This window comes from Gorilla gorilla, chromosome 2, assembly GCF_029281585.2.
Source record: "Gorilla gorilla gorilla isolate KB3781 chromosome 2, NHGRI_mGorGor1-v2.1_pri, whole genome shotgun sequence".
NCBI classification, from domain to species: domain Eukaryota; kingdom Metazoa; phylum Chordata; class Mammalia; order Primates; family Hominidae; genus Gorilla; species Gorilla gorilla.
Genome location: NC_086017.1, coordinates 41,943,851 through 41,963,322, shown reverse-complemented (window position 1 = coordinate 41,963,322; position 19,472 = coordinate 41,943,851). Strand labels below are relative to the sequence as shown.

The 19,472-nt window shown below is 42.7% G+C and overlaps 1 protein-coding gene across 2 annotated transcripts in view; it reads left to right on the top strand.

Moving 5' to 3' along the window:
* The first annotated feature begins 17,049 nt into the window (after window positions 1–17,049).
* The window catches only part of OSBPL10 (oxysterol binding protein like 10), a 418,377-nt gene continuing 415,954 nt past the window's right edge, over window positions 17,050–19,472 (top strand). For both annotated transcript variants that reach the window (XM_055383346.2, XM_055383345.2), the window contains exon 1: window positions 17,050–17,642. The gene's annotated coding sequence lies outside the window, so the exon portion shown is untranslated. The remainder of the gene's footprint in view (window positions 17,643–19,472) is intronic.

Genomic DNA, 19,472 nt, shown 5'->3' with positions numbered 1-19,472 from the left:
CCTCTCTCTTTTTGTTTTTGAGACAGAGTTTCGCTCTGTTGCCTGGCTGGAGTGCAGAGGCACAAACATGGCTCACGGCAGCCTTGACCTCCTAACCTCAAGCAATTGATCCTCTCACTTCATCCTTCCAACTAGCTGAGACTACAGGTGCGAGCCACCATACCTGGCCAATTTTTAAAAGTTTTTGGTAGAGATGAAGTTTCACTGTGCTGCCCAGGCTGGTCTTGAACTCCTGGGCTCAAGAGATCCTCTTGCCTCAGCCTTTCAAAGTGCTGGGATTACAGGCGTGAACCACTGCGCCTGGCTCCTCTTGTTTTTAATTAGTATGTTATGCAAATTGTTCTGTTACTTGCTTTTTCACTAGATGTCATTTCGCATTAAAAATGTCAGTCAACATAAGAAAAGGATGCACATAATGAAAACTTAAAAGAAAACAACTTAGCTTTTTGGAAAACACTCCCCGGAAGTCTTTATTTTTCTTATTTCTCTGTGACACTGAAAACTTTTTCACAGGCTGATATTGGTTAGATTTATGTCTCTAATTCCAAGTAAAACATACACTTGGACCACCGTAGAGAAACATTTTATCTATTCTGCCTTACCCCACATATATCACAACTTTGCTTCCTCATTACACACCATACAATCTCTGGTGGTGACATTTGTTCTTGGTATAGCGGTTTCAAATGCAATTACCCATCTTCAAGATTGTTATTGACAGTCCAGTGATAAATTACAGATTTTTGGCAGAAGAAAACAATGCCTCCTTCTGGAAACTTATATTGGCTTTTATCTCACTTCCTTGGGGAATAGAGACATAATGGATAAAAGGCAGATTTGGCTGCTTGAAAGACCCAAATAGAGCCCCAGGCACTTAGCAGTAGCAGGTGTCAATTGTAATCTGTTCACATCAAAGTTTATTACATTATCCAAGAGGTCTGTGTACCAGGTTTTATCCAGCAACTGCACGTTTTCACCAGTTCCTTAAATTGGGACAGTGTGAAAATTTGTTGCTTCTTTTACAAACCACACTACCATAATCTACTTTTGGTTTAGAAGCCAGCTCTTAGCCCAGCACTGTGTATTATTATAGATTATGTCTGGGGTGTCAGCCAGCTTGGATCATTTGGAGAACTTGGGAGTTTTAAAGATGAATTTACCAGACTTAGCACTGTAACTGACCAGAGAAAGGCATATCTATTCAGAATTTTTGCTTGATTAAAAGTCAACTATCCACCTGAACTTGGTTTTCTGTGTTTTGTTTTGTTTTTGAGATGGAGTCTCCCTCTGTCACCCAGGCTGGAGTGCAGTGGCACGATCTCAGCTCACTGCAACCTCTGACTCCTGGGTTCAAGCGATTCTCCTGCCTCAGCCTCCCTAGTACCTGGGATTACAGGTGCCCGCCACCATGCCTGGCTAATTTTTGTATTTTTAGTAGAGATGGGGTTTCACCATGTTGGCCAGGCTGGTCTCAAACTCCTGACCTCAAGTGATCTGCCCGCCTTGGTCTTCCAAAGTGCTGGTATTACAAGCGTGAGCCACTGTGTCCAGCCTGAACTTGGTTTTTAGTTTGTCTTTTTCATTTGTTTATTCAGCACATAGTTACTGAACTCCTACTATGTGCCAGGAGCTAAGGACACAATGTTGAAGAAAACAAAGTCCCTGCCCTCATGGAACTTACAGTCCAGAAGGGAGACTAGATAAAAGAATAAAGCAGGTATCTACAAAACTTTCCACCTTTATGTTCCCCTGATGAGAGATGAGGGACGCCAGAACAAATGGGAGGGGCAGCAACCTGGACCCAAGGTGTCAGGTAAGAACTTCTGGATGTCTGAATTGAAGGATGAGTAGGAATTAAGTGGGGGAAGAGTGTTTGAAGCAGAGAGAACAGCATGGGTGAAGGTTAGGAGGCAAAATGAAAATAGTCATCGGTTCTTTTGAGAAAATGAAAATTCAGTAAGTTGGAGGATAATTCAAGCCATAAAGACAGCTGAACGGCCATGTGCCGTGGTGCACACCTGTAATCCCAGCACTTTAGGGGCTGAGGTGGGAGGATCCCTTGAGCTCAGGAGTTCGAGACCAGCCTGAGAAACATGGTGAAACTGTCTCTACAAAAATTACAAGAATTAGCCAGGCATGGTGGCACGCACCTGTAGTCCCACCTACTCAGGGGGCTGAGGTGGCCGGATTGCTTGAGCCCCCAGGGTTGAGGCTGCAGTGAGCAGAGATCATACCACTGCACTCCAGCCTGGGTGACAGACCTTGCCTCTAGATAGATAGATAGATAGATAGATAGATAGATAGATAGATAGATAGATAGATAAAGTGTTTTTAAAAATCAGAAACAAAGTCACTAAAAAAAGAAAAAAGGAGGCCGGGCATGGTGGGTCACGCCTGTAATCCCAGTACTTTGGGAGGCTGAGGTGGGTGGATCATCTGAGGTTGGGAGTTCAAGACCAGCCTGACCTCCATGGAGAAACCCCGTCTCTACTAAAAATACAAAATTAGCCGGGAGTGGTGGCACGTGCCTGTAATCCCAGCTACTCGGGAGGCTGACACTGGAGAATCGTTTGAACCCAGGAAGCGGAGCTTGCAGTGAGCTGAGATGGCGCCATTGCACTCCAGCCTGGGCAACAAGAGGGAAACTTCATCTCAAAAAAAAAAAAAAAAAAAAAAAGAAAGGAAAGAAAAAAGGATTAAGAAAAACAGAATAAAGACAGATAAGGCAGACAGTTTGGTGGAGGCCAGATAATGCAGGCTTCTGTCATAGAGCTTTTGATTTTCTTTTGGAGACACTGAGGGAATATTGAAGTGTTTAGGTTGGTGAGTGAGGTAGCCATATTTGTTTTTAAAAGATTACTCTTGGCCGGGCGAGTGGCTCACCCCTGTAATCCCAGCACTTTGGGGGGCTGAGGCGAGAGGATCACAAAGTCAGGAGATCAAGACCATCCTGGCTAACACAGTGAAGCCCCATCTCTACTAAAAAAATACAAAAAATTAGCCAGGCGTGTGGCTGGCGCCTGTAGTCCCAGCTACTCGGGAGGCTGAGGCAAGAGAATGGCGTGAACCCGGGAGGCGGAGCTTGCAGTGAGCCGAGATCACGCCATTGCACTCTAGCCTGGGTGACAGAGCGAGACTCAGTCTCAAAACAAAACAAAACAAAAAAAGGTTACTCGTGTTGCAGCAAAGCAGATGTCCTAGAAGGGGCAAAGTTGGAAGTAACAAGAACAGTTAAGTGAGAGGCTGTTGCATACAAAAGGGATGGAAAAAAGTGGACCCGTTAAAGGAAGAACCTATAGGATCTAGCATTTGAACCTAAGTGATCCAGGACTATAGGTAGAACCTACAAGATCTGGCAATGTTGGGGAGAGTTAACGATGACTTTCAGATTTTTTACTTGGACAGCTAGGTAGGTGGTGGTGGGAGGGGAACAGGACAGAGGATGTTTTGAGGCAGAAGTTGCCTTCTTGGGAAAAGCAAAAGTATCTGTGGCTTTTCTGGTTTCCCTCTTTTCTAAACTATGAAATCAGATACCAATCCTTGCTTTACATTTTATGCCAAACAGCATTCAAGACTGATTGCAGTTTTCCATGAATGACCTGCAAGTATAAGAGATGTGATTTAATTTGTAAAAGATTGGCATTTTGGAGCAGTTCAAAAATTTATATTCTTATGTCACTTCTCAACATACGAGACGTGGATAAAATTTAGCCCTTGCAATATTGCTTCACGTGACGTTTGGTTGGTCACTCTCTGGGGTTTTTTCTCTTAATTTTTAAAAATCAAATATCTAGTACATGCACGTGGTTTTTAAAATGATCTAGTACCAACTACTAAATCTAAGTGGAAATAGTAAATACTAAATGGAAAGCAGCAACCCTCTCTCCAGATTCTACTCCTTAGAAGCAACCACTTTCAATATTTCTTCTGGTATTTACTTCCATATTTCTACATAATGTCCTTATGCTTCTATTTATTTTTTTAAATTAAAGTGTCTGAATAAGTAATGAAATCATTGTTCTAAAATGGAACATGTAAAAAGATGTACAGTAAAGAGCAGTTCTCTTCCTCTTGTCCTCTATCCAGTTCCTACCCAACTCCATTTCTCAGGTAACCACTATTATTTGTTTTTTGTGTATGCCTGCATATGAGAAAATACCATTATACATTTAGTCCTTTTCCCGTTTGCCCCAAGAATACTTGCTAGTAGTGCTTGCCACTGCAGCATTTGCCCTAAGATAACTATGCCACAAAATATCTTGCTTGTATTATTATTTTTGCATTGCTCTAGTATATCAACTTTGGAAACAAAAGACATAATTCTACTATGTATAGCATTATGTTTTTAGTAGTGGTATTTCCATTTACAAAATATAATATTTCTCAATCACTGAAGGTGGCAAATCCTAAAAAATGTAGCATTCCTATACATGATGTTAACATTGTTCTCAAAGAGTTGTTGGCTGAAGATTCATTTGATGAATTCAATTTTTCTGAAATAGATGATTCTGGTGATTCAGAGAACTCTGATGTTAGCTCTGTTTAGAAATAACTCCAAGAACAGTTTTCATATTTTATATTCACATTGAAAATCAGTCAGATTTGCTTCAGTCTCTAAGAGCATGTTTATGTAAAATTAAATGAGCACTGGCAGCGAGCTACACTTTCTTTTTCTTTTCTTTTCTTTTCTTTTCTTTTCTTTTTTTTTTTTTTGAGAAGGAGTCTTGCTTTATCACCTAGGCTGGAGTGCAGTGGCGCAATCTTGGCTCACTGCAACCTCCACCTCCCAGGTTCAAGCATTTCTCCTGCCTCGGCCTCGCTAGTAGCTGGGATTACAGGTGGGCATCACCATGCCTGACTAAGTTTTGTATTTTCAGTAGGGATGGGGTTTCGACTTGTTGGCCCAGGCTGGTCTCGAACTCCTGACCTTGGTGATCTGTCTGCTGTTGCCTCCCAGAATGCTCGGATTAGAGGCATAAGCCACCATGCCTGGCCCACTTTGTTTTTATAAACAAGAAAAGGGTTAATTTTTCTGCCCTTTTCTTTTTTTACACAAAAGGTGCTATACTATCCTGTACCAGTCACAATAAAGGAGAATATGTTGCAGTAACAAACAATTCATGCATCTTCATGGCTTCTTTCTCCCACATGCTGTGTGTCCATCCTGGGCTGGCTGGGGATTCACATTTTCCTCACCCAGGATTGCAAACCAACTGAGTGTCTACCATCTGGAGGGTCATGTTTGTGATGGGAGTGGGCAGGGAACATGACTAATCACTCACTGGCCCTGAAAGCCTTTCTCCCAGAGTTGACCCATATCTCCTCTGCTCCGGTTCATTGACCAAAGCATGTTACACGGACCTGACAGATTAAAGGTGTTGGAGACCGAAAGAATAAGGGTCATGATAAACTCAGTATACCTCTAGAGGCTATATGAATAAACAGCAAACTGTTCTCGTGAAAGCAGGATGTTGGCAAACTGACAAACTGCATCTGCCACCCAGAAGGAATGCTGAGGGTGGTCATGCCCGAGGAGCAGGGTTTCTTGTGATTAGGCACATGTGAACCTGTGGTCAGTCAAGCAGCTGACCAATTGTTACCTCCTCCTCCCTGCTCTTTCCACCCAATAAATACGAAGGGCTGTGGAAGCTCAAGGCCCTTGCTCACTAGAAGCGAGGAGCCCCCTGACCCCTTCTTTAAAACAGATTATTTTGTTTTTGTTTTTCATTCCTGCGTTCATCCCCCTTTGTTCAGTCCCATAGTAACCATCACAAGTGGTGCCTAAACGGGGACCTGCAGGGGCAAATAGAGATAAATAGAGAAAAATAGAGACAATAGGGAAAAATAGGAACTAGAAGAGGCTTGCAGGGACTAACAGGAACCGACAGGGACATACAGGGACATGAATGAAGAAGGTCTGCTGGAGCAGAGAAAGTAAAACTGACCAGATGAACGAGAAACCCCGGGACGAGTCTGCCGGCAGCTGATATAAGGTCAGTGTCCTAAAGAGGTACTGGGAATGGGAAGTTTCTGAATCAAGGTAACATGGGGCAGAATTTATCTATTCTTTCTGTTTTTGTTTGGAGTTTGGCCCATGCTGTTCTTTGCCATTGTTTCCTTCTTATTTAGCGGGACAGCAGGAGTTATGTTCTGAAAATTTGAGAGAGTCTTTTGCCCCACCCACAGCACCTATTGAAAATGGTGAACAGGAGAGGGAGGATGAAAATTGGCCTGTACTGTCTTCTTGTGTGGCTGCAGAAATGCTAGCATTGGCTTTGGCTTTTGGGGATGCAAACATGGATTGTAAATGTGCACTGGCATCTGTGAGATGTACAAAAGGCTTAAGAACACCTGGAAGTGCAGGATTAGATCTCCCAGTCAGAGAATGGGTTGCATTAGTTGGAGGAGACAAACCCGCCAAGATTCCCACTGGTATTTGGGGACCCTTGCCAACAGGATGTATGGGATTAATTTTAGGCAAAAGTCATCTTAACCTACAGGGCATTACTGTAGTCCCAGGAGTTGTTGATTTGAATTATGAAGGATAAATTCAGGTGATGGTGATGTCACAAGATCTTTGGGTTTTTGAACCGGGAGAATGTATTGTTCGACTGTTGCTTATTCCCTGTAAATTACACCCTTCTCCACTTAAGGAGAAATGAGAGAATAAAGGATTTGGGAGTACAACTAGGAGGGAAATTTATCTATCACAACCCATAGCATCTAATAGACCCACTGTACAGTGCAAATTAAAGGAAAGAAGTTTTATGGGCTTATGGATATGGGAGCTGATGTGTCAGTAATATCTAAAAACAACTGGCCCCCGTCCTGGCCTCTGCAATTAACTTCTACATCCCTAGTGGGAGTAGGAACAGCTCAAAGTGTTCAACAGAGAGCTGAGATTTTGTCCTGTCTTGGAGCGGATGGACAGTCATGTACTTTTCAACGTTATGTTGCAAATATAGCTGTTAATCTATGGGGTCAAGATTTACTTACAGCATGAGATATGAGACTTACAAATGAAACTATTGATAATCTAGGATTTAAAATGTTAAAGAAAATGGGATCTCAGAGCAGAAACGTCTTAGGAAAGCCCCTCCAAGGAAACCCTGAATCATTATCAATAACTGAACAGACAGATAGAAAAGGGCTAGGTCGTCAGGATTTCTGACGAGGGTCATTGATATTTCTCCTCCACCCACTGCTTTGCCATTAGAGTGGCTGACTAACAAACCTGTATGGGTGGAGCAATGGCCTTTATCACAGGATAAACTGATACCAGTGTTTGCGATTCCAAAAAAGTCAGGAAGGTGGCGATTGCTACATGATTTGAGAGCTATTAATGCACAGATTAAACCAGTGGGTGCATTGCAGCAGGGTCTGCCATCCCCCGCGGCCATTCCGAGGGACAGGCTTCTCGTAGTGATAGATTTTTAAGGATTTTTTTTTTTTGTTATACTATTGCACGAGAAGGATAGGTCTCGATTTGCTTTCTCTGCGCCTTCTGTTAATCAGAAAGAGCCTGTCTCTCATTATCAGTGGAAAGTTTTCAGTGGATTTACTAACATGGGGACAAGGGTAGGCTTGAGTTTTAGGAGATGGACAAACCTTGTGGGTACCCTCAAGGTGTGTGCGACCATGGAACGGTAGACTGGAGGGACCTATGGATCCCAAGCATGGGCCTGGTTCCCCAGTATGAGCCATGAGCCAGTTGAATCTGAATGCGAAGACAGAGCAAGGACTGACCGGAGTCACGGTGACATCAACCCCCATAACATAGGGCCAGATCTTATTCAGTTAATGCAAAAACAAAAAGAGGGAGATGTTGGAGGCCAAAAGAATGAGGGTCGTGATAAACTCAGTTTACCACTGGAGGCTATATGAGTAAACAGCAAACTGTTCTCATGAAAGCAGGATGCTGGCAAACTGACAAACTGCATCTGCTGCCCAGAAGAAATGCTGAGGGCAGTCATGCCCCAGGCGCAGGGTTTCTTGTGATTAGGCACGTCTGAAGCCTGTTATCAATAATGTGAAGCTGTGATCAATCAAGCAGCTGACTAATCGTTACCTCCTCCTCCCTGCTCTTTCTACCCAATAAATTTATAGTAATAGTATTATTACCCATACTGTGGAAGGGCTGTGGAAGCTCAAGGCCCTTGCTCACTAGAAACAAGGAGCCCCCTGACACCTTCTTTAAAACAGACTCTTTTGTCTTAAGTTTTCATTTCTGCATTCATCCCCCTTCGTTCAGTCCCATAGTAACCATCACATAAAGGGGCAGGGAAGTGGGAACTTATCTTGTGCCCAGGAGTCCAGGGAAGCTGGTGAACAGCGCAGATGATGATGTCATATACACACTGTTCTGCAGCTTACTTTTTTCAGCTAAGAAGATAATCATGCCATTTCAATAAATACAGAGAGCATCTACTGTGGATTGAATGTTTGTGTCTCCCCAGATTATATGTTGAAAACCCAATCCCCAGTGTGATGGTATTTAGAGATGGGGCTTTTGGGAGGTAAGTAGATCATGAGGATGGAGCACTCATGATGGGATTAGTGTCCTTGTATGAAGAGACATGAGAGAGCTTCCTTCCTGTCTGTGTGCACCACCAAAGAAAGGCCACGTGAGGACATGACCTCTTGGGCTGTCACCAAGAACCTGCTCATACTAGCACCCTGATCTCAGACTTCCAGTCACTGAACCATGAGAAATAAATATTTGTTGTTTAAGCCATCCAGTCTAAGGTTGTTTGTTATAGCAAACATATACAAAAACACCCTTATTCTGTTTTAAAAGCTGATGGACATTTGCGTTACTTCCAATATTTTCTTTATAAAAAATGCTGCAGTGAATAAACACATCCAGATGTTATTTTACCCATGTATGACACTGATATGGAAGGGGGGCAGGGAAGTGTTGGGTAGAGGAGGGCATGGCCCCTGGCTAGGGCTCCACCTCCAGGCCTGTGCCCAAGGATCTAGGTGAGGACAGGCATTCCTGCCTTTGCATGCAAATGTTGCATTTCCCAAGACCACCCTGGCCTGCCATGCTCCCATCCTGTGCCAATAAAAACCCTGAGACCCTAGCAGGCACACACACAAGCCACTGGATGTTGTGAGGAACACATCGGTGGAAGAAGACACAAGTGGCTGGACGTCAAGAGGACATTGAGAGGAGCATGCCAGCGGAAAAGCACACGACAGACGCCAGCACACTTGCATGCCATCAGAAAAGCACACGACAGACGCCAGCACACTTGCATGCCATCGACTGGTGGAACGAGGCAGAGTTTGTCCAGGGTAGCTGGAGGAGAGCACAAGATGCCAAGCAGCCTGATTCCAGGGGAAAACCATCTCCCTTTTGGCTGCCCCATCTGCTGAGGGCTACTTCCACTCAATAAAACCTTGCACTCATTCTCCAAGCCCATGTGTGATCTGATTCTTCTGGTACACCAAGGCAAGAGGCCTGGGATACTGATAGCCTCTGTCCTTGCCATAAGGCAGGGGTCTAATTGAGCTGACTAACACAAGCTGCCTATGGACGGCTAAACTAAAAGAGCAGTCTGTTAACACACGCCCACTGGGGCTTCAGCTGTAAATACCCCTAGACACTGCTGTGGGGTCGGAGCCCCACAGCCTCACTGACTGTATGCTCCCCTAGAGGTTTGAACAGCAGAATACTGAAGAAGTGAGCCACACCCCCATCACATGCCCTGTGAGGGGGACAAGGGAACTTTTCCTGTTTCAAGTGCGTTGCTAAGTGATATGGTTTGGCTGTGTCCCCACCCAAATCTCACCTTGAATTGTAGCTCCCACATGTCATGGGAGGGACCCAGTGGGAATCATGGGGGCAGATCTTTCCTGTGCTGTTCTCGGGATAGTGAATGAGACTCATGAGATCTGATGGTTTTACAAAGGGGAGTTTCCCTGCACAAGTTTTCTCTCTTGTCTGCCACCATGTAAGACATGCCACCTGCCTTCCATCTTGATTGTGAGACCTCCCCAGTCACGTGGAACTGTGAGTCCGTTAAAACTCTTTTTCTTTATAAATTACGCAGTCTTGGGTATGTCTTTATCAGCAGCATGAGAACACACTAGTACACTAAGATAAATATCCAGAATGGAACTGTTGGGTCATGGGGTGTACACGTTTGTCATTTTGAGAGGTATGGCTGCATGGACCTCCCCAGGGGCTAGGCCAGTGTGCATTCTTACCAGCAATGTGTGGGCATGACTGCTTTCCCATGTCCTTGCTGAGGGAGTGTACTTTGAACTTTTGGGTTTTCAACAGAATAGGCAAAAATATTCTCTATTTAGTGTAAATTATATTTTGCTTATTATAAATAAAGTGGAGTGTTCTGCTACCTTTTGATTTTTAGGCTTCCTAGAATAGTAAATGACACTTTACTTCTCCAACACTCACCCTTCCCATGCACACATTCCCTCTCCCTCTCTTCTCCATTTCCAGTTATGCCACAGCTCTGGGTTAATTCAGCAATCAGTCTACATCATTGTGTCATGAAAATATATTTAGTGGCCAGGCGCGGTGGCTCACGCCTGTAATCCCAGCACTTTGGGAGGCCAAGGCAGGTGGATCACGAAGTCAAGAGATCGAGACCATCCTGGCCAACATGGTGAAACCCAGTCTCTACTAAAAATACAAAAATTAGCCAGGAGTGGTGGCGCATGACTGTAGTTCCAGCTACTTGGGAGGCTGAGGCAGGAGAATCACTTGAACACAGGAGGCAGAGGTTGCAGTGAGCCAAGATTGCACCATTACACTCCAGCCTGGGTGACAGAGCAAGACTCCATCTCAAAAAAAAAAAAAAAAAAAAAAGAAAGAAAGAAAGAAAATGTATTTAGCTATAGTGCCAGATCATGTTCTATAATTAAATTTTCTCTAGTGTGCTCTCCCCACACCCCCGCCGACTTGATGATTGCCTTTACATTTTTTACCCATATACTATTCGTCTTTTTATCCTTACAGGTTATTTTTCCCTACTTGTTTTCACTGGATCTAGTATATGTCTGCTAGCAGTTGTTCACAAATGATCAAATACAAATTTATTAGGTAATTTATTGATTTCATTTTTTCCTGGAGACTTCCTTCCCAGAGCCATCCATCTGTCAGCCTGCACTATTTGCTCTCCAGGCCTGCTTCTTATACCCCCTGTACTCCTCTTTCTTGGATTACTCTGTGTTTAATTAGAGCACACCATTCAGTAATTTTCAGAAAACTCTGTGTTTATGTCTTATTGCCTTACTGAAACTCACTTTTGATAAAGGACTAAAATAGCATTCTAGGGTAAGTGTCTTTTACCCACCAAACAATGAAGACATTATTTCATTGACTACTAGTATCACAGTGATGCTGTGAAGAAATATGATTCTGTTTTGATTCCTATTTGTGGCAGAGGCTTCTATTTCTCTTTCAGTATCCATTTTTTTCCTTAGTAAAATAATGCCTAACTTTTAGCCTGGCTGGAGATGACATTTCCTAGCCCTCCTTGCAGCATTTTATGGACATGTGACTAAGTTCGGCCAGTGGAGTGTTGAGTTGAAATGATATTTTCCACTTTCAGATTATGCCTGGAAGGAATCAGCAGCCAATGGCCTTTCCCATTCCCTTCTTCCCCATGGACAGGTGCAGACATGATTGGGGGTACCTGGCTGCCACCTTGAATTCTGGGTTGGAAGCTGTGTGATGAGGTTCCCAGAGCTGCCATTCTTGCTCTGGACTTTACCTCTGAACTGTGATATGAGTTCGGAATAAATTTCTGCCTTGATTATGCCACTCCACTTTTATACATATTTCTATATTAACACTGCTTAGATTCTTCATTATTATAGTTTCTTTGTATATGACCTATTAAACCAAGTTTAACCTAAAGTTTCCTCCTTACATATTTTAAGTTTGAACTAAAGGTTTCTCTGTACATAGTGAACTATAACCTAAATGGAGAGATAAACACTGTAACCTACTCTTGCACCAATCACCGAGTTTTGGCTAATCAAGCTGTTCAAACAGTGTTCAAATAAGCCTGGGCTGTAACCAATCCAGCTTTTTGTGTATCTCATTTCGGTTTTCTGTCCGTCACTTTCCTTTTTCTGTCCATAAATCTTTTTCTACCACGTGGCTGTGCTGGAGCCTCTGAGTCTACTCTGGCTCAGGAGGCTGCCCAATTCACAAATAATTCTTTTGCCCAGTTAAACTCTGCAAAGTTTCTTTGTCTAAGGTTTTTCTTTGAACAGATACGTTGGATTTTTTTTTTTTATTTCCTCTGTCTCTGAAAGTTTTAGGATCCTCTTTTTATCCCCAGCTTTCATGCTTAGTGTCCTGTCACAAGCTTTTAAAATTCAGGGTGCTGGGTACTCTGTGTCTTTTAAATCTGAATGATTGTGTTTTTCAGTTTCATAGAATGTTTTGTGTTATTTATTCAAGGAGTAACTCCTTTTCATTTTCTCTGTAGTTTCTATTTGAAATTTTATCATTTAGCATTGTCACCTTTCCTGAAGTCTTTTCTTTTCTTATTTCCAATTGTTTGCTTGTACTCATCTTCACTTTCTGGATTTCATCTTTTAACCCTTTTGGTGCATTTCTCTAAAAAATTAAAGCCATATTATTTTCCATTTCCAAGAGCTCTTTCTCATTATTCTTTTTATTTCTGTGAAGATGTTTATTATAGGTTTTGATTTTCTTTCATGTTTATGTGATCCTGTTTGTGTTGTCTTTTTTATGTTGGAGACTGTCAAATGTTTGGTGATGTGTGGCTGTTGGTATAAGAGTGAAATGGCTCTAAGTGGACTGGCACGACTTGTCAACAGAGGGTGACTGGGTTGCAAGTAAGCCTTAATTTTTTTTTAAATTGATGCATAACAAATGTATATAGTTTCAGGCCATGTGTGATCATTTAATACATTCATATAATTTGCAAAGATTAAACCAGTGTAATTGGGATATGCATCACCATAAATATTTATATTTTCTTTCTGCTAAAACCATTCCTATTCTTCTCTCCTAGCTATTTTGAAATGTGCAATAGATTACTGTAACCCATAGATACCTTACTGATCTACAAGCAAGTCTTTTTCAGTGGGGGCACACCCACATGTCAGCATCCTGAAAACTCTTCTCCAGAGCAGAGTAATTCCTCAAGAGGAGAGAGTTCTATAGTTTCCCAGGAGAAGGAGATATCACATGTATACTCCAAACTAGCTTTCACATATAAAGATATTGATTCACTTTAGCAAGCCAATGGTTTTGAATATTTTCCCCTAGCAGTTATGGCATATGTATGTGTGTTTATATACTGATATAGTTTGTCTGTGTCCCCACCCAAATCTCATCTTGAATTGTAGCTCCCATAATTCCCATGGGTTGTGGGACGGACAGGGTGGGAGATAATTTGAATCATGGAAGCGGTTTCCCTATACTGTTCTTGTGGTAGTGAATAAGTCTCACAAGATCTGATGGTTTTATACTGGGTTTCTCCTTTCACTTGGCTCTCATTCTCTCTTGCCTGCTACCATATAAGATGTGCCTTTCACCTTCCACCATGATTGTGAGGCCTCCCCAGCCATGTGGAATTGCGAGTCTATTAAAGCTTTTTTTCTTTATAAATTACCCAGTCTCAGGTATGTCTTTATTACCAACACGAGAATGGACTAATGCATTCACTTAACAAATATTTAGGCTGAGTCCCTCTGTGTGTGTATGTTTGTGTGTGAGATTCTTGGAGGACAAAATTGAGAAAATCCACATTTTGGCTCTGTCTTGTAGCAGGCAGGATCACAATGTATTTCCGGGTAATGACTGCTGTGATGGGGATGGGGGTAGTGTAGAGGGAAACAGGAACCAAGGGTTCCCATATCAGAAGTGTGGAGTGGGCCAGGTAATGTTACAGCAGCTTGGAGGTCTTCCAGGTGGGGCATTCCTAAGTTAGGTTGATTATCAAGGGAAGGAGTCAGCCAGGTACAGTGGCTCACATCTGTAATCCCAGAACTTCCAGAAGCTAAGACAGGAGGACTGTTTGAGCTCAGGAGTTTGGGCCACATGGTGAAACCTGGTATCTACAAAAAATACAAAAATTAGCTGAGTGTGGTGGCATATGTCTGTAGTCCCAGCTACTCTGGAGGCTGAGGTAGGAGGATCGCTTCAGCCCAGGAGGTTGAGGCTGCAGTGAGTCATAGTTGTGCCACTGCACGCCAGCCTGGGTAACAGAGTGAGACACTCTCTCTCTCAAAAAAAAAAAAAAAAAAAAAAAAAAAAGGGAAGGAAGCCTCTGACAGTGTGAGAAGCTGTGCAGAGAAAGTGTGAAAATAAATACAGTTTTAAAGCTGTTGGGACCTGCTTCCCAGCCCCACCCCCCCAAAAAAATTAAGCCTAGATAGAGATGACTGTGATCTGAGCCACATATGGTTACAATTTATGGTTCTCAGACTATGGATTAACTTGCTTTCTTATTTTTCTTGTTCTGTACAATGACTAGAGAGAATTAAACAAAATCAGACACAAAAACTTCCCGCCTTTTTAATGAATAGCACTTGCTAAAGATTAACTTCCCTTTTGTTGTCCTGCTTTGCTTAAACCAGATGACAGAAAATCTGTGACTATCATACCCTCTGTAAAAACATGTTAAAATATACCCTTCTCAAAAGAAACATTGCCTAAAACCTAATTTCTGTAACTATGTGCCAACCTTGTATGAATAATGTAATCCCACCAAAAACTCCTCTGTCTCCACCGATATACATGAAATCTTAACTTCCCTACATTGCAACACTGACTCCATCCCTTTGGAGTTGGTGTTTCTGGGCGGTCCATCCTCATGCACTTGAATAAACGCTCTTTAAATTAGATTCTGACCCTTTCGATTATATTAGGTTGACAAGAGAAAACTGAGTATCTTAGTAGAAAAAAAGCACAGGGCATGAAAAGACAATTTGCATGAGCAGAAATGACCAATGAACACACGAAAATTTTCCGGATCAGAGGTAGTTCAAACACTACAGGAGGAAGCAACACCGAGGTTTGATTTCTTTCTAGTAGCTGACATAAAAGTTAGAGGGATCTGCTAACATCCAACATTCATGAAGACGGGGGAAAGGGGCTCTGTTGTACTCTGTGGATGGAAATATACAGTGCCATGATTTTCAAAGACAATAAACTGGCTTTATTCCACTTCTATTGAAATACCTAGGCTGGGCGCAGTGGCTCACACCTGTAATCCCAGCACTTTGGGAGGCCGAGGCGGGTGGATCACGAGGTCAGGAGATCGAGACCATCCTGGCTAACAGGGTGAAACCCCGTCTCTACTAAAAATACCAAAAATTAGCCGGGCGTGGTGGCGGGCACCTGTAGTCCCAGCTGCTGGGGAGGCTCAGGCAGGAGAATGGCGTGAACCCAGGAGGCGGAGCTTGCACATGGCGACACTGGACTCCAGCCTGGGCAACAGAGCGAGAATCCATCTCAAAAAACAAAAAAAAGAAATATCTTAATTGTATACCAAGAGGAATAATAGTCTGTTATACATATATTTAATTTACATAATGTGTGTAAATGATAGATATGTAAATATATAATATAATATTTTAAAATTCAGAATAACCTAAATGTCCAACGATAGGTAAATTATATAGTTGTATATTATATAGTTATTAAATGATGTTGCAGAGAATAATTAGTGATATTAAAATAATAAAGATACATTAAATTTTAAAAGTTCACAAAATGATATGTATATATATACACACACATAAAATAATGTGTAAACACACACACCTACTTGCATGTTAATGATACAACAACTGAAATATCAAACATCAAAATATTTTAAATGTAGAGGTACAGAAAACTTTTTAAAAACTTATGTATGTTAAATAAAAATTTTAGGAGGCCATTGTTTTAGACTGAGTTTCTGCACTAGGCCCCAACACACTGGACTAAAAATCAAAATGGAGTCACCCATGCTAAAGTTCCACATCACCAAACACAAACTCAGTTGCTATCTGACCTTCTGAGAAGCCAGGAGAAAGAGACAGCCAATTTCCCAAATGGACCAGATTAAATCTTCAATGGGTGTAATAATGCAGTTCCCTCTTCTTTAATCCTTACACCAAAGAAGTAGTCTGAAGTAACCTGATGTTAATTAATCAGTTCTTTTTCTATTGTTCTCCCTAAAAGTAACTGATAAACTCTTTGTTCTTTGCTTCTGCTTTCTTCAGCACTCCTCTGTCTATAAAGCCAAACTCTCTTGCTCAGCTCATTGGAACACTTATTCTGTTTTATGGAAAAAAGTCTTGCCTATTCTAGAATTGCAAATAAAGCCAACTGAGATGCTTAAACTTGTTGTAATTCTGTCTTTTGATATCTAGCTCTTCTAAATTTTCTATAATAAATATGCATTGTTTCTATAACGAAAGAACAACAGTGAAATATTTTCAAACCAACTGGGATTCACATCCTGCTGGGTTCACCTTGAGTGGAGAGTTGAGGCACACTTTGAAGGTGAACCAAGCGGGACTTGAATTATTTGTGAAAAGTGGAACAGAAATTATACATTCACCATTCAAAACTTATTTGCATTTGAAGCGAGGTCCCCAGACCTTAACATAAAGGAACAAAAATATTTTTTTCTTGTTTCATAAGATACAGTAGCACTATTCTCAAAGGACAGAAGATACAGATCACCTTACCAAAAGAGCAAACAAATTTATAATCTTTTTGTATTTCATAAGATACAAAATGTCTATTTCCAAAGGGCAGAAGATGTAGACTCACAATTTCTAAAGGTGGTAGTAATGGTGGGAATTTCTGACCCTATTTGAAGAAGGAGGGGAGATACAGAGATCTCTGAGCAGGTGCCTCTGATATTTTAGATCACGCTTTGGGGCAGCTGCCTGCAGAGAGAGCTGACTAAGGACACAGCTGATATCTGCAAAAGAGGCCAGTCTTTCTGTGGATTTCCAGAGGCAGGACCATGACTGGTGAGAAGCCATAAGGCTAGCTGACCACAGAACAGATTCTGCAGGAAGAATGGAGGGGTCTTAGTGTTACTGGTGGAAAGTATCCGAGTTACCGGCGGCAAATCCATACAGGTCTGCAGCAACTTCAGTTCTTGCCTCCTCAGAAGAAAGAATTCGACTGAGGAGCATAAAGCAGAAAAAAAGACTAAGGCAGGAAGGGCGACTGCTTTCTGAGAAGGAGTGGAAGTTTATTTAAAAGGCTTCAGAACAGGAAAGAAAGGAAAAGAAAGTATGCTGGGAAGAGACCCAAACAGGCACAAAGGTCAAGTGTGACGTTTAACTGCATCCTAGGACTTTATAGGCTCACCTCTTTCCCATGATTCTTCCGTTAGGGTGGGCTGCCCGCAAATGCAGCGCCCTCCTTACCCTTGGGAGGTGAGCATGTGCAGTGTGTTTAGGAAGTTGTCCACATGCCCACCTGAGGCTTTCTTCCTTTTTCCAGTGGCGTGCCCCTGGAACGTTGTGCACCACCATTTTGACTCTTTTAATGTGCGTGCCCAGGAAGCTGCTTCTCCCTGGAGTCAGTATTCAAATCACACTTTACTGCAACAGGTGTGGACCATCAGGAAACGGCCTCTCCCCTGGCACCTGGCTCCCAATTCACCACTTTTAGAGAGGTAATGTGATAATTACCGAACATTCCTAGTGGGTGGGGGAGAGTGCTCTCCTGCCCTGTTGATGCCTGGTTAACTACCTGTAACATTAGCACAGGCACTCTCAGAGCAGAGTTTACATGACAGTGAAACCTCCATTGCAAAATTATAACCGAGACCGTGAAAGAGATTTGACCTAACCAATTCTATCTTGCTTCTAACTTCTAAGCTATCCTTGTTCATTCCTGGGCTTAGGCTGAACTAACTTTGGGAAGAACTTAGTTTATAGTTTAAAACAAAGACGATAATAGCCCTTTCCCAAAACAAACCCCTTTCTTGCCTGGGGACTAGGCTGACTTTGTAGGGCTAACAAATTGGCCAAAAGATCAGATATTATGGTTTAGGAGTCATACAGCTGGGGGCTACAAGATTCTGACCCTCTCCAAATTGTTCTTGGGGATAATGTCGGTGCTTTATTTTGCAAAATATCAGCGGATATTTTGCAGACCCTGCACTTGATGGATCAGCTTGCACCACCCAGATCAATAAACTGGCTCATCTGACCTTGTGGCCCCAACCCAGGAATCGACTCAGCCACAAGAGGACAGCTTGGCTCCCTGTGATTTTGTCTCTGACCTTACCAATCAGCACTTCTGACTCACTGGCCCCCCACCTACCAAATTATCCTTAAAAACTCTGATCCCTGAATGCTCAGAGTGACTGATTTGAGTTACAAAACTCTGGTCTCCCGCACAGCCGGCTTTGTGTGAAATACTCTTTCTTTATTGCAATTCCCCTGTCTTGATAAATCGGCTGTCTAGGTGGTAGGCAAGATGAACCCATTGGACAGTTAAAAAAGTTTGTCAGGCGAACAGAGAAAGGATCCCCTTTCTCTGACCAGATGCCTTAAGGTTGTGTCACACGCATCCGTGTGAAGAGACCACCAAACAGGCGTTGTGTGAGCAACGAGGCTGTTTATTTCACCTGGGTGCAGGTGGGCTGAGTCTGAAAAGAGAGTCAGCAAATGGTGGTGGGATTATCATTAGTTCTTTTTTTTTTTTTTTTGAGATGGAGTCTCGCTCTGTTGCCCAGGTTGGAGTGCAGTGGCGCAATCTCTGCTCACTGCAAGCTCTGCCTCCTGGGTTCACGCCATTCTCTTGCCTCAGCCTCCTGAGTAGCTGGGACTACAGGTGCTCGCCACCATGCCTGGCTAATTTTTGAATTTTTAGTAGAGACGGGGTTTCACCATGTTAGCCAGGATGGTCTCGATCTCCTGACCTCGTGATCCACCTGCCTCGGCCTCCCAAAGTGCTAGGATTACAGGCGTGAGCCACCGCGCCCGGCCATATCATTAGTTCTTACAGGTTTTCGGATAGGCGGTGGAGTTAGGAGCAATGTTTTGCAGGCAGGGGGTGGATCTCACACAGTACATTCTCAAGGGTGGGGAGAATTACAAAGAAACTTCTTAAGGGTCGGGGAGATTACAAAGAACCTTCTTAAGGGTGAGGGAGATGACAAAGTACATTGATCAGTTAGGCTGGGGCAGAAACAAATCTCAATGGTGGAATGTCATCAGTTAAGGCTATTTTCATTTCTTTTGTGGATCTTCAGTTGCTTCAGGCCATCTGGATGTATATGTGCAGGTCACAGGGGATATGATGGCTTAGCTTGGGCTCAGAGGCCTGACATTCCTGTCTTCTTATATTAATAAGAAAAGCAAAACAAAATAGTGGTGAGGTGTTGGAGTGGCAAAAAATTTTGGAGGTGGTATGGAGAGATAATGGGCAATGTCTCTCAGGGCTGCTTCAAGCGGGATTAGGGGCTGTGTGGAAACCTACAGTGGGAGAGATTCAA